Source organism: Camellia sinensis, chromosome 14 (genome assembly GCF_055761805.1).
Source record: "Camellia sinensis isolate YWXY chromosome 14, ASM5576180v1, whole genome shotgun sequence".
In the NCBI taxonomy this organism is placed as follows: Eukaryota; Viridiplantae; Streptophyta; class Magnoliopsida; order Ericales; family Theaceae; genus Camellia; species Camellia sinensis.
In genome coordinates this window covers 68798053-68813446 of record NC_138974.1, presented here as the reverse complement: position 1 = coordinate 68813446, position 15394 = coordinate 68798053, and the positions used below count along the sequence as shown (strand labels likewise).

General features: G+C 31.2%; 1 protein-coding gene across 2 annotated transcripts in view; it reads left to right on the top strand.

Moving 5' to 3' along the window:
* Positions 1-15394, top strand: part of LOC114290822 (uncharacterized) — a 90127-nt gene that overhangs the window by 42074 nt on the left and 32659 nt on the right. The window lies entirely within an intron of this gene.

The following is a 15394-nucleotide window of genomic DNA, read 5'->3' as shown; positions in this document are numbered from 1 at the left end:
CCTTCACAAGGATGATTTGGAGCAGTCTGACAACCTTATTGTTAGATTTAATGGGACTCCGATGTGGCCATTGGGAACCACGAACAATGGAGTGGTGTTAGAGCAATGGTTTATTTTTTTTAAAAAAAAACATTAGAGCATAGGACATGTATACCTAAAATGTTATATTAGAGTGCATAGCAGAAATGAAAAAAATAATTTTCTAAATCAATTTTGAGGACGAAATTTTAAAAGAAGGGAAGATTGTAACGCTGCAAAATACTTAATTTTATAATTGTGTGTAATAAAATGTAATTTGATTTAAATTACGAGTTATTGTGTTTTATTAACAAAAAATGATAATATAATGTTATTTGATCAATTTGGGCTCCTCTCAATCAATCAAAATTATTCAATTGTTGTGCAAACCACATGGTTTACGTGATTTGCCATGTGGTTGGTGTACAGTGTTGCATAGTAAGGGTCTTCTCATTTATAAATAGGTGAGTTGCATGGTAATAAAATCACAAGAATAACAAATGAGGGGTATATGAAAGAGTGAACCGAAGTCAAAAGTGAGAGTAAACGATCAATTTTGAGGTGAGTTTTATTATATTTTGAGCTCTCATAAACTGTTTTATATAAAATTTGTTTTGCAAATTATATTAGTTTTTGAAGTATAGTATTTTTGTTAACTGAACCTATTTGTTTTAAAAAGGAAACCCATGGATAAAACTGTTTATGAAATGTGTTTGTGAATAATTATTTTGTAAGTATCACCACGAGATCCCACGCCTTGGGAGACTATAATATCCATTGGCTGTCTGACAGCCCCATGCCTTGGGAGGACTTTAATATCCATTGGCCCTCTGACTTGTCACTTTATGTGACCTTCTGTTATGTTCTATTGTCATGTTAAGTAACCCTCTGTTTGTGATGGATCCACTGACCCTTTGATTTCTGGTACGGAGCAAAGTGTTATGCGGAGCTAAGTGTTACACTGTTGTGGGAGCCACCCCTAGGATCCGTTCAAGCCACCTCTTGAGTCCACACATCTGTTCTTTTTTGTTTTATCTCGTGGTTATGATTATTTAGTTGTATGATTTCTGTATTATATATCTGTTATTCAAAATGATTTCCGTATTATGTACTCGGTTATTTTACTAAACAAATCTTTGTTAAGCTTGAATACATATCCATGGTGATTTTTATACCCTTATGCTCTCAGTATAATATTTCTCATTCTACCACGTGCTTATAGTTGTTAACCACTTTCAGGTGACTTGTTAGGACTAGTGCGTGTGGTAGGCACAAGGCACTTGTAGTCATAGTCCAGCTTTGGTATTGCAATTGAATGGTAGCTCTAATGTATATATTTTATGGATGTAATTAAATAACTTTTTGGGTACCCTATTATTTTACTTCGCTACATAATTAATTTGTTATGACTTCAGTTTTTGTCTTGTTGTGACGTCGAACCTCTAGGTACCAGGTTTGGGTCGTGACATGGTCTGTTCGTAGAGAAGATATTGTTAATGGAGTTGTTTCAAATGGTAGAGTTATACTCTTGGATAGAACGTCGAGCAGTAGAGACCGGCACGTCAGCACGTAGTTGAGCAGAATGGGGCCTTGAGGTCTTTGATTGGCAAGTCCAGAAGTCAGGTAAGGTCCTGCATTTTGACGTATAACTTGTTGAAGGATTTACTAGGCTGAGGAAGCTCTGTAAAAATAAGAAAAAAAATTAGAATTGGACTAAGTATGGGCAGCAATGTCAAGAGTGTATGGTTTAGGATGACTAAGTTCTTACCCTCCCCTTCCTAAAAGATCCCTTGGCGCAGGAAAAAGAGGCAAAGTTTATCATCTTGTGCAAATTCCCAGTTGCTCTAGATGATGTGGTAGCTTTCTCCAGCACCCTTGTTGGAGTCTGGAAGGTCGACTATCATTTTGTAAGCGGTTGACCGAGGTTTGAGATAGTAGGGGTAGCCGTTGGTTAATTTCAGGCTACACATGGTGTAGTAATATTGGATGTCGGGAAGGATAAGCCTTGCGTTATGTTGGCAACATAACTCGACTATGCCATTAATGATCCTAAATGTGTTTATTGCTAGCTGCATGTGGTTGAGTTTGTAGAAGTGCATCATCTACCTAAATGGGATGTTGTCACGACCAAAACCCAGTACCTGGAGGTTCAGTGTCGCGACAAGATAATAACTGAAGTCCTAACAAATTAATAGAGCAACGGAGAAAAAAAACAAAGGGTACCCAAAACTTTATTCAATAATAACCGAACATATACATTGGAGCTTCTATTTAATTTCATTGCCCGAGCCTAGATTATGATTATAAAGTGCCTTGTGCCTATCCCACGTGATGAACCTGACACGTCACTTGAAAGTGATTAACAACTATAAGCACATGACAGAGTGAGAAATATTATACTAAAAGCATAAGGGTATAAAAATCACCATGGATAACTATTGGGCTAAATAGAGCTTGATATTAAAATATAGTTTATATAATATGAAAATAATTTTGAATAACAAATATATAATAAATAGATCATATAAACAAAATAATCATAACCATGGTATAGAACGAAACAAAACATAGGTCACCGAAGTGACAATCAAAACAGAAGTCAATGGATTCATGATAAACAGAAGGCCACAAAGTGACCAATCAGAAGTCAATGGTTTATTTAAGTCCCCCAATGCATGAGACTCTCGTAGTGGTACTTATAGAAAATAATTGTTTATAAAATCATTGTCAAATAATTTCTAAAATTTAAACAAACATATTTATGGGTTTCAATTTAAGCAAATAAAGTTCAGAAAATAATCAACATAAATGAAATATTAATATAATTTTATAAAACACAAATTATGTAAAATAAATTATGGTAATTGAAAATATACATAAAATATATTATGGCGACTCAAGGTATAATATAACTCATCTTAAGATTAATTCCTTACTCTTTCTTTCCATCCTTCAAGGACCTTCTTTACTTCTTAATTATTTTTTTTCCTCACCCATATTTTCTTCCCCTTTCTTTGTTTTTGTTTTTCTTCCTTAACTTAACATCTCCTCCCTAAATAGGGAGGAAAATAGTGAGCCCTAAGCCACAGCTCAACACGTGGCTCCTTCAAATTTATCACCATAATTTCATTCTTATCTAACCTGGTGACTCACCACACTACGTGCCACTTGCTCCGTTTTTGTTTATTTATTTATTTATTTTTTCTTTTTATAACTTAATCAACTCCAATTCAGAACCAATTAATAAAATTTCAAATTTACTAAACTGAATCAGATATTTAATTAAACTCTCATATGGTCCAATACTTGAAATTAAAATAATTCAATTCGTCAATTTCACCTTATTGAGAATGCCACAATTAAATCAGAATAAGAATTAATTAAATGCAAAATATTATACGTGGCGGGGTCGTCACAGATGTTAAGGGGGAACCTAATTTCACCCTCAACAATTGACACCATGGGAAAAGACATATAGTTCTCTCCAAGCATGATAGAGTCGTTCTCACCGGCTAGCCTAATGTGGACATCGGCTGGAATGTTAAACTCTTGGTGAAAATACTCTAGTTTGCTAGGGAAATCTACCCTCCATTTGAACATCCCTATTATCTCGGCTAAATGAATGGATACTTAGGATTGTTGGTTCAGACCCTAATGTGTTTTGGGTTCAAGATTCTATTAAGTTATTGAAGAAGGTTTTGGGAACGGTTAGTTTTAGTTTTCCTAGTGTACTGGCAAATCCCAATTCCTAGTCTAAAATATGTAAGGGCAAATAAAAATGAGCAAGAATTAGATGAGGCAATCTGGAAACAATGAATGACATAAAGGCCGATTCAGAAAATAATAAAAAATGTAATGACATCTTCTAATGTAACAAATGTGTGAGTTTGAATAATCTAGGAATGCAATTTAGGCAGATTTCAGGAATGGAGATATATCGAACAAAAAGTGATAAAAATTTGACCATAAGTGCAACGTGTGCAATGTTAATAATTAAAGCAAGAATTTCATGAGACAAGTATTCAAAAACATGAAGAATACAAGAGATAAATATAGTAGGCGAAGAGTTTTAGAACTTACAAGTCTAGATTGCCGAAACAGATCGAAATAAAATGGGTGATTTCTTGCCGAAGATGGTTGATCAGTGGAGTTGCAGAGAACATGGAAAGGCAACAATGGTGGTTTAAGGGAATTTTAGAGAGAGAAAGTATGAGAGGGGGTTGTGATTGCAGAATGAAGAGAAAAGAGAGAAGGAAAGTGTTTGTTAGAATTCAAAAGGGTGGGAAAGCTAATGATTTAACTGCATAGGGAGACGTGCCCATGTTGACGTTGGGTGGCGTGGGATAGGATTGATACAATGCGTCTGTTGCGTACGATCCACTCTAGTGATGACACATGGATAAAACGGTTGGGGTAATTATGGCGTGACAGCTCATCGCAACTGGGGTTTTTGATATTCCTGAACTAATGAGTCATGGTCTTGGCTAGTAATGGATCTCGATTAAGATATTGTTCTTAGATGAGAAAGAACATTTCGGTTCTTGGGTTTTGATGAGTGGACACTTGACGCCGATGAGTCATGATCTTAGTTGGAAGAATATCTCTAGCGCGTTGTCTAGTTGACATGTTAGGAGATCAAATGATATAGGTTCTATCATCTCAAGTGGCCGAAGTAACAGAACCTAGGTGTAGTTGTGGGGACGTATTTTTGGGGTCGTGTCACATGGCCTAGGTGTTAGCTGAGATACCACATGGACGAGTAAGATTGCCAAGGTGATTGTGATATTGTCGAGATATGATGCGGTAATGCCGGAATCCAAGATGTTTTGATAGAGAACAAGAATCCTAGATAAGTGAAGTGCTTAGTTCATATAGGGATGAGGCTCTTGAGTAGTTTATCCATATCTAACTAAGAATCTGAGATAAGCGTTGTGCTTGAGTCCTATGAAGTGAGACTTTTAGGGGACGAGGGCACTACTAGCTATAAAAGTGAGGCACCTCCATGGGTCTAAGATATGCTTTTACTTGTGCACTGTTAATTGAGTTAATATCTTTGAGAGATAAGTGACTGACTTGATCATCGGAGTGCCCCCGAGTGGACGAGCCACCGTGGTATTCTTATCTTCTTGTTTGCAGGTCCTTGGTTTAATCTATTCTGCTAGTGCTTTCCAGCTAAGTTCTTTGTTTGGTGGTAAGGTCGGAAATCAACATCCACAGAAGTGGTACTTTTTTCATCAAATTTATAGGTGACTGTTGAGCCAGATGTCCACCTGGACATTCTCCCAAACAACCAATTTTGGGATGAATTTGATGAAAATTTACTTTAGACAGACGATTGACCAACCAGATTTGATGAAAGGATTGAAGTGTATCATATCAGATCAAATTTTTACTCAAATTTAATGGAATATCTGATGATCAATTGGAGATATTCTTACACGCCACCCTCTCACACACAATAATTTTTAATTTAATAAGAATACAGTGAAAACAAAGCATGAGAAAATATGACCATGTTAGTCTTTAGCTAGAGATGTCAGTGGACTTAAACCTCAGGCTTCTTTTCCTCCACCTTAGGCACAGTCACAGTCAGCACCCCATTCTCCATATTAGCCTTCACTTCATCCACCTTAACATTCTCCGGCAACCGAAACCTCCTTAGGAACTTCTCGCTGCTTGGCTCGATCTGCTACAGTATTGTGACTGTAGACACTATTTTTACGCAAATAAACTAGAAGAGTTATCCAGAGTTCCATCTGATTGTCCAGTCTGAATCGAGTATTTTTAGTTCATAGTTCTAGTGGCTCTGTATGTTGTTTAACCATCTATACCAAAATTGGTCTTTGAATTATTCTTTTTGTCTAGGGAAAAACCTCAAGTGAAAGTGAAACAAGGTTTACAAATCCATATGACAAGGGAATTTTGTGGAATGTGAAGGAGTTTCTGATAGCAAAAGAATGATAAACGCATTTGCTTGGAAAGCTATATACATGGTTATCTATTGCTGGAAAAGATGGGTTACTTTATATGGATGTGCATTGCTCAACGGTGATGCAGATTTAAGTAGAGCAATTCCTGATGGCATTAACCTGATAATTTGGAGACAAAATGATGTTCGAAAAGGTGCAATTGGTGTTATTTCCTAGTGGTTGTGTGCATGTGTGAAAATGTAAATAAAATTAACAACAAAAAATTAAATAATTTAGAAAATAATTAAATAAATTATATTCTGAATTAATTGCTTATAGAAATTTTAAGTCGAGACTTGTGTTGGATACAATCTCCATAAAGTAGATTTCGCCCTCGCTCCGGTGCTTCAAGATTTACTAGCGTCTACTTCTCAAGATGCAACGACTACTACTTGATTTGTAGCACTATAAAACCAAGTTTGGCAAACCAAAACTATGTTGTAACTCTTTCTTTCTTTTCCTAAAGATTATATGTTAAATATATGTAGGAAGACAAGAGGACAGAAAGAAAGAAGAATGAAGAAATGCTCAGAAAAATTGGATGGATTGAAATGCTGGAATGGCAGGCTATTTATAGCTAACCATGCACCTGTTCGGGTAGACCTTTGTGGCTGCTCGGACAAGGCTAGAAAGTTACGACCGGAATGACAGCAGTTCGGAAAAGAGACAATCGAAATTTGAAAATTTGGAAATTTGAATTTGAAATTTTGGCGCTAATTTTGAATTATTTCCATAAGGATTTCAAACTTTTCGGCAAGAATTTGAAAAAATTCAAATGAATTTTATCCAAAAAATTAAAGTTCCGGCCCACACCATGCACCCGGCTCGGTCGGGTGGATGGCGGCACGCACGCGTGTGGTGGTTTTGGTCAAAGCATACTTTGTCCATAACTCCCCTTATTTCAAAACTTAGGGTGCCCCTTAGGACCCATCTCAAGTATGGCAATGTAGAGTTTATATACTCATATAAATCCTTAAGCCTTTCCTATGTGGGATAAACACATTTCACAAATGTGTAGGAAACTCACCTAAAGCCATTTTTACGAATCTGAAAATGCGCATTGAATTCCCATTCATCCGGAAATGATTTTGAGTAACCAAATACATGATAACACTGTCGCTTGGTAAAAATTCAACTTCATATATCCTACTATCTGACCTAAAACATGTCAAAGGGCCCAACACAATAAGTTAACAATTGATCGAAAATTGGACGTAGAAATTCAATTTTATGGCTTGTTCTATTCTTTTTACATCATAAATAGGGAAATTACAAAAATATACAATTATCAAAGTAGGAGGGAGAAGTCCTCAAATAAATAGGAGAGAAAAACCAATCAGCAAGTGGAGAAGTAGGACTTTTAACTAATTGGTTGTTTTGGGCTTATGGATAGCCCTGTTGGTTCAGGGCCAAGTCCTACCACTGGACCTTGCAGCAAAACTTGTTCCCATGTACAGGAGGATGCTAATCCCCCACCAAATGATATTTACGTCCACTTAATAGGACTGGCCCGTAATTAACCCATATATATTTGTCTCTAAAAAAAATAAACAATAAGTATATTTTTAAAAATAGACCGTATATTTTTAAAAATAAAGCATATATTTTGTTTTGTTTTGTTTTGTTTAGAACCAGAAAAATAGGCAATATATTAAAAGAAAAAATAAATTACAAGAACAACAAAAGAAAAATTCTAATACAAATTACAAAAAATCTCAAAAAACAGTAGCGGTTTGAGAATACCAGATTTACTTGTAGATGTGGTTTGGACTCCAACCTAAGGATAAAAGGTCTGCCTCAAGCATAAAACCACTACCACTGCCGAGGATGTCGTCTGTCACCGCCACTGCTCAAACTCCACTACTACTGCCACTACACCAGAAGGCTGAAACTTAAAAAAAATTATAATTAGATTTTTTGACTCACTGTATTTTTTGCAAAAAAAAAAATAAAAAAATTATTGTGCTTTTTAATTATCAATTAACTTAATTTATGATTGAATTTTTAACTCACTATGTTTTTTGAAGAAAAAAAATTCGTGTTTTTTAATTACTAATTGACTTCATTGTTTTTTTTTTTTTTTATATAAGCAAAAATGTGATTGTGTTTTTTTATACTCCATTTTGATCACACTGTAATTTTATTTTTTAAATAATTGTGTTTTTCTACACTCCATTTCGATCACATGGTTAGAAAAAAAATTTATTTGGATTGTGATAATCTCTATACTTTCTAATGATTAGATTGTATGCTGAAATAATTTTTAAAAAAATTGTAATTGGGTCTTTAACTCACTGCATTTTTTGAACAAAAAAATATTTATATTTTTTAAATATTAATTAACTTAATTTGTGATTGAGTTTTTGTACACTCCCATTATGAGAAAAAAAAATGTATGAATTATGACAATCTCTGTGTTTTTTAAAAACTTTTTTAGTCAAGTAATAGATTATTTAATCTTCTCTTTCACAATACAAATATTAACTACCATATCACCCATATTATGCATGGAATTATTTGTGTTTTTATTTTTCTGTTAAAAAATAAATGGGTACCAATAGAGATATTTGTGTGTTTTTATTTTTATGTTGAAAGATAAATAGGTATCAATAGAGATATTTGTGTGTTTTTATTTTTCTGTTTTTATTTTTTACTTTACAATTGATTAAATATTCATTCCAAATTTATTATATTAATTTTTTTTATAGCATGAAAGGTTGACACCTTCACAGTTACAATCATCATTCCAACACAATCTTCAAAATCGGTAAGTTACAATCTTCATTCCAGCACACCTTCACACTTATCATCCTAAGCAGGGGCGGAGGCACAGTAGGGCTAGGGGGGTCATGTCCTCCCCCCTCAATTTTGAATTTTTTTTTTTTGGATTATTGTCATGTATAAAATGTATTCTTTTTTTTTTTTCCTTAACATGTTCTTTGGCTAAGAGTTTATTGTGTTGTTCATAACAAGTAGTTATTTAATACTTTGGGAATACTATGTGATATTATTTATGTAGTAGTTTAAATAAATAGTGTAGTAAAAAATATTATAGATTGGATATAATGAACTCATTATTTTCAAGTAGTTGACATACTACTTAATGTGATTTATGATTTTCTATACCTTGAGTATCACGTAGGCAACGCCATATGGTACTCTAAGACTGTTAAATAATTTTCATTCAAAACACATCATTTATAAGTAATGTCATCTCTTTAATATTTTTCTGTCAAATAAAAATTAAATAAATTTTATAATAATTTATGTTATAAATGATGTATTTTTATTTTTTAAAATTAGGAATTTTGATCTATAATTTTTTGTGCTAAAATTACAAACTTACATCATCATTCCACACCGAGCTATTCCACACTATTATAGAATTTTGATTTGTTCTTATTAATAATGAATATGTAATTTTTTATGTTTAAATTTATCTCATAAAATTATTATTATCTTAATGTTGCTCATGATTTTTTTTTAAAATAAAAAATTATAATTAATAAGTACCCCTTCTAACTTAATTTTCTGGCTTCACCACGGATCTCAAGTAATGAAAGTTAAACGATATGTATATATATATTCGTTTACAGATAGGGAATAATTTATGTTTTTCCAAATATTTTATAGGTTTCATATTTTTGAATACTTGGGTATATCGAACAAATTGATGTTGACAATATTTGGATTGATTTATGCAAAAGTTGCTACCAAAAAATTGAATATCATTATGGTCATATTATTTGTCATCACTGCATACATGATGATATTGATATTATAACGAGGTGATTTCCTTTACGTAAATAATTGTTATGTACAATAATAATTCAAACTTAACAAGTGTTATAATTTTTTATTAAATACAATATTTTCTTTTAACAAGTGTTTATTTATTTATTTATTAAATACAATGTTAACATTGTGGTTAGACAATACCGGTTCAATAAATCTCACTGTCCAAGATAAACGAGCAGAATTTATCTTGCGATGTCAACTATCATATTCGAAGAATATGAGATCTAAGGTAGGAAATTATATAATTTATCTTGCGATGTCAACTATCATATTTGAAGAATATGAGATCTAAGGTAGGAAATTATATAATTTATTATAAATAACTTATTCCTGCATTTTCAAATACAATGTTATAATTCTAAAATTTTACAGGATAATGGAGTTAGAATGATTAAAGATTACATTGCGTCATGCCAAGACTGTGCCTATGCATTTATCATACATGTACTAACAATGCAACATCAATTAGATTGTGCACCGTGCGTGACCTTTGTTTTAAATGTAAATTGGTCTGAACAATGTTTATACCTTTTAAAAGGTAATATATATATATATATATATATATATATATATATATATATATAATATGTAAGTATAACATTTTTACTTTATAATATTTATAAATACATAATATATGTGTTGTTTATTAATTATAACACTAACTATCATGTTGATAATACAAGAATGCTGATAAAAGACTCACAACAATTTAGATTTTAGTAGAACATATTTTATTTATTCAGTGAATTTTGAACCAATGTAATAAATTTTTATTTTTACTACTTTAATTATGAAATGTCAATATTTCTTTTTTCAAAATTACGTATATTTTATACTAATAATGTTAAAAAAATGTTTGATATAATTATAAATATTTTTTTTAATTTAATTCCGTGCATAGCACGAGTGATATATTAGTTCATAGATTATGTGAATGATCTCAAAACAAATAAAAAATTTATAATATTACAATGCTCCAACAGAACTTAAATACCAAGTTTGAGTATACACATTATACATATTTTTTTAGATAGGGAAAACATTATATAATAGTATAGATTGTAAAAGTATGAAAATTTAAGTAGAATTGTACTCTAATGTATGTAAGCTTACCACCTTGATCCACAAACTTGCTTTAAATTAGTGTTTGGTCCGCAAAAATAATTTTAAATAAGAACAAAATAGCTATACTCTAGTTTTTTGAAAAAATGATCATTCTTTTAAATTAATAAATAATAATTTTATTTTTTGTATAATTTTTTTTATTACCAAAATAATTATTTCATTTTTAGTCCCTTTTCAATACGTCAAAACACTCCATAAATGTGTCATGGTACTGCATTAAGGGGCCCAAAGTTTAGTCCGAGATTAATAATTACAGTCGCATGCCGATTAACAAATATAATGATTAAACATGTTGGCGAAATTAAAGTTACTACACACTTTAAGAAAGTAAAAAATTAACTAGAACCTCTTCAATTTGGAATTTTAACTGGGCAGTTCAATTCGGCCTATTTTAAATTTATTTTAATAATTTGAATTATCTAATGTATAAGGTTTGTTGAATATTTTATTTTTATAAAAAATTATGTTGATTAAATGTTAATAGCCACTTAATTATATGATATTTGTGTTAATAATTTATTTTTAAAATTGTACTTACTATTGACACAAATGTAATCTAATCGAATGAGTAGCGATATCTAACCAATATAAATTTTTATAAAGATAAAGTACTCGATGAACTTACACAGTGAATATCAATTTGGGTTTCGTGGTGAGCCTACCGAGGCCCAACAACACACTCTAATTCAATTTATATATTTTTATTAAACTTTTATTGAAATTTTTTAATTTTTAATTGTAACAACCAATCATTTACCTGCAATATTTTTCAAGGCACCTATGTCCCTACACTTTCTTTCACTTTCATTAAAATTTTATTTTGATTTCTTCCCTTTTAACTATATTGTTAAAAATATATCACAAAAATTTATGTCATTTTTTTATCAATTTCATTAATATGATGTAAATGAAATGGTGATATTGGCTTCGTTTGAAAAGTGGGTTAGTTTTTTTACTTTTAATTATTTTAGCTTGAGCTAAAAAGTTTCGCTTGAAATAGATTTTTTGATTTTTTTAATTATTATAAGAGAAAAATTAAAATAATTATAATTTAAATATCATATTTTATTTTATTAATTTTTTGTAACTATTTTAATTTTTTAATCTCGCAACTCATCATGCCAAACGAGGGCACTGTAACATGTGTAAACGGTAAATAACTAACCATTACAATTAAAAGTAAATGTAAATGAATAACAATGATATTTTAGATTAATAAAAAATTATAACACGATGTATTAAATTGATCATTTTGTGTTTGCTTAACCATGTGAATCAATATAATCTCTTTTAATTTTTTTTTTTTTGAATAAAAAAAGAATGTTTCATGAGGACATCATAACATCCGTAAGTCTTGGTTCCAGAATAATTAATTGTTGATTAGATTTAACTCAACTCATAAAAAGAGACTCACCATTAGAGCACACAAATGGACATCATTCACCTGCACACACAAGAGGCAAAGTGTCTATTGGAATACAACGCAATGAGTTGAAGCAAATTGACACCTCTGAAAATCGACATCTGCTCAACTGAGTGGAGGAGAGATGCGTTGGCCACTACTTCCAATTGTAAAATCAATGTAATCTATTCATAATTTTTTTTTTATTAAGTAATTGATTTCACACACTATATAAATAAAATCATAGAATAATATTGTATATATTAATTGGTATATTAATTAATATACTAATAAATAATAAAGTATAATTTTAAAAATTTTAAACATTTATAATTTATATAATAAATGAGATCAATAATAATATTATAGGTATGATAATATAGCACTACCGAAAATCATATGGGGCTTGAAAATCATATGGTGCTTTAAAATTACAGACTGAATACTCATTGACAATGCATTGATAAAAGAGCTAACATATCTAGGATTATCATGCATTAATTGTCCCTTTTGTCCTTTTATTAATAAAATAAAATAGAATAAAAAAATGGAACCAACAATTCAAGTGAGAGGAGGTTTGACAAAAAATAAAAAATAAAAAATAAAAAATAAAAAATTAGCAGGTTATTTGTTAAATTTTTGTTGTGAACTTTATTTATTTTAAACTTTTCAATTTTAAATTCTATTAGATTAGAAGACCTTAAATTTTTTTAAAAAGTAAAAAAAAATTAATTGTTTTTAGTTTTTAGAAATTTGTTTACTTTTTAAATCCTTTTAAATTGGACCAAAAAATTTATAAAAATTAGAAAAAAAATACAATTTAAAAAATAAAAAATAAAAAATAAAAAATAAAAAAAGCTTTTTTAGTTGGTACCATAAGTCTAGGGCTAAGAGTATCTTCAACAATTTACTAAATGGTAAAAATGAGATCTAGTTCATTTATCACATCTATATCAAATTACATTTTCACCAAAAAATATTATTTGATGGGCATGACCCACATGGCCAGGAAAGCCCAATCCACCATTGTCCTGGGTGGCCCAAACGGTCATTTATTTATGGCCCAATAGGTAAAACTCAATATCAGGCCAACGAACAGGTTTAGGTCCTGTGGCATTTAGACATAGGATTGGCAATGGGGCGGGGTGGGGCGAGGCGGGGCCAGGGACTACACTTCCTGTCCTCGATCCCCGATAGTGAAAAATTTTCCGTCCCCGCCCCCGATCCCCAGCAGAGACCCCATCGCCCCTCCGCGCTCGCCCCCGATCGAGGATTGGGTATTCCCGACCCCGCAAATTCCCCGAATTATAGAAAAAAAAATTTTCAAAAAAAATATTTAAACATCATATTAAGAGAATCTTTACATGTTTTAAAATTAAAAGAATCTGTACATATTTTTAAATTTTTTAAACATCCTATTAAGCGAATTTGTACATATTAAGAAAATCTGTACATATTTCAAATAATCAACACATATTTTAAAATTAAAAAATCTGTACATATTTTCAATAGCATAGCATAATCTATAATCTGTCAATACAATCATTAAGAGAATCTATCAACATAATCTGTCAAAGCTAAACACAATAGCAAATTAAAAAATCTGTACATACTTTCAAATAATCTGTCAAAGCTAAACTCAATAGCAAATTAAAAAATTTGTACATATTTTCAAATAATCTGTCAATAGCATAGCATAATCTGTGATCTGTCAATACAACTATTAGGAGAATCTGTCAACATAATCTGTCAAGCTAAACTAAATAGCAAATTAAAAAATCTGTACAAGTTCACATAATTTGTCAATAGCATAACAACATAATCTGTCAGTAGCATAGCATAATCTACCCAAAAAATTCAACAAGTTGACAGATTCCATCCAGCAGCCATAATCTGTCAACTGAAATAGCATATTCAATCCAACAGCCCACAAAAAGGAAAATTCAACAAGTTGCAAACATAATAATTAGTCCCAAGCACAGCCCGCATGGGATAGGCTATCCAAAAAATAAATATTAAAAAAAAAATCCATTACAAAATAAAAAACAAGTTTGTTTGTCCAAAACAACTTTCATCATCTTTCAAACCACATTACAACTTTCATCATCTCCTTCAACTTGAATTCCTATTAAATAACAAAAAATAAAATAAAAAAATCAATACTAATAATAAGATGTAAAAAATGTTAACAATCAAAAGAAAAAAGATGACAACTAACACAAAAGTGGCACACGACTCATCCGAGTCGATTTCATCATCATCATATTGTCGCATAGCCCACTGATTTCAATGTTGAATTTCCTAAAAAATAAATAATATAAATTCAATATTGAAATTATTCGATGGTAATATAAAAGTGAAATAATAATATGTAGATTGGATGAAATAATAATATGAGTACCTTTTATCTCTGCACCCCACAACCAACTTTGTGCACACATTAATGCTTTTAATGTGTTTAGATGAAGTCTACTATGATGTGGACTCACCAACTTTCCACTAGTACTAAATGCTGACTCAAAAGCAACAGTGGATATAGGAATAGCTAAAATATCCCTAGCAATTGCCTGTAAGGTCAGATACTTTGGTCCATTGGCTTTCCACCAATTCAAAACATCAAAACCTAAAGTTCTTGGCAAAACATCATCTTCTAGATAATGGTCCAACTCTGATCTTACATTCTTCATTTTTTTACTTCTTTTTCTACTAACAAACAAATCAAACTCTGAAAGGGTCTCTGTAACAATTTCTGGATGAATAAAAGAGTCACCAACAACATCGGTCTCCATACCAACTCGGTGCTAATACTCTTGCAACAAATCATAACAAAGCTGACAAACTCTATCAACTTCAACTTTACCTTCAGCTTTGTCTCGATAAAGTTTTTCAAAATAAAACTTCAATACACTCATCTTATTGCTAGGATTAAGCACAACAGCAACTCCAATAACACTATGTATCACTAACCAATATTTATCAAATTTTTCAACCATTTTTGATGCCATTGCTCTAATCACTTCAATTTCACAAGAGAGCCATTGAGATAGTGTCATCCTAATCTCACATTGGTTGTGGGATATTT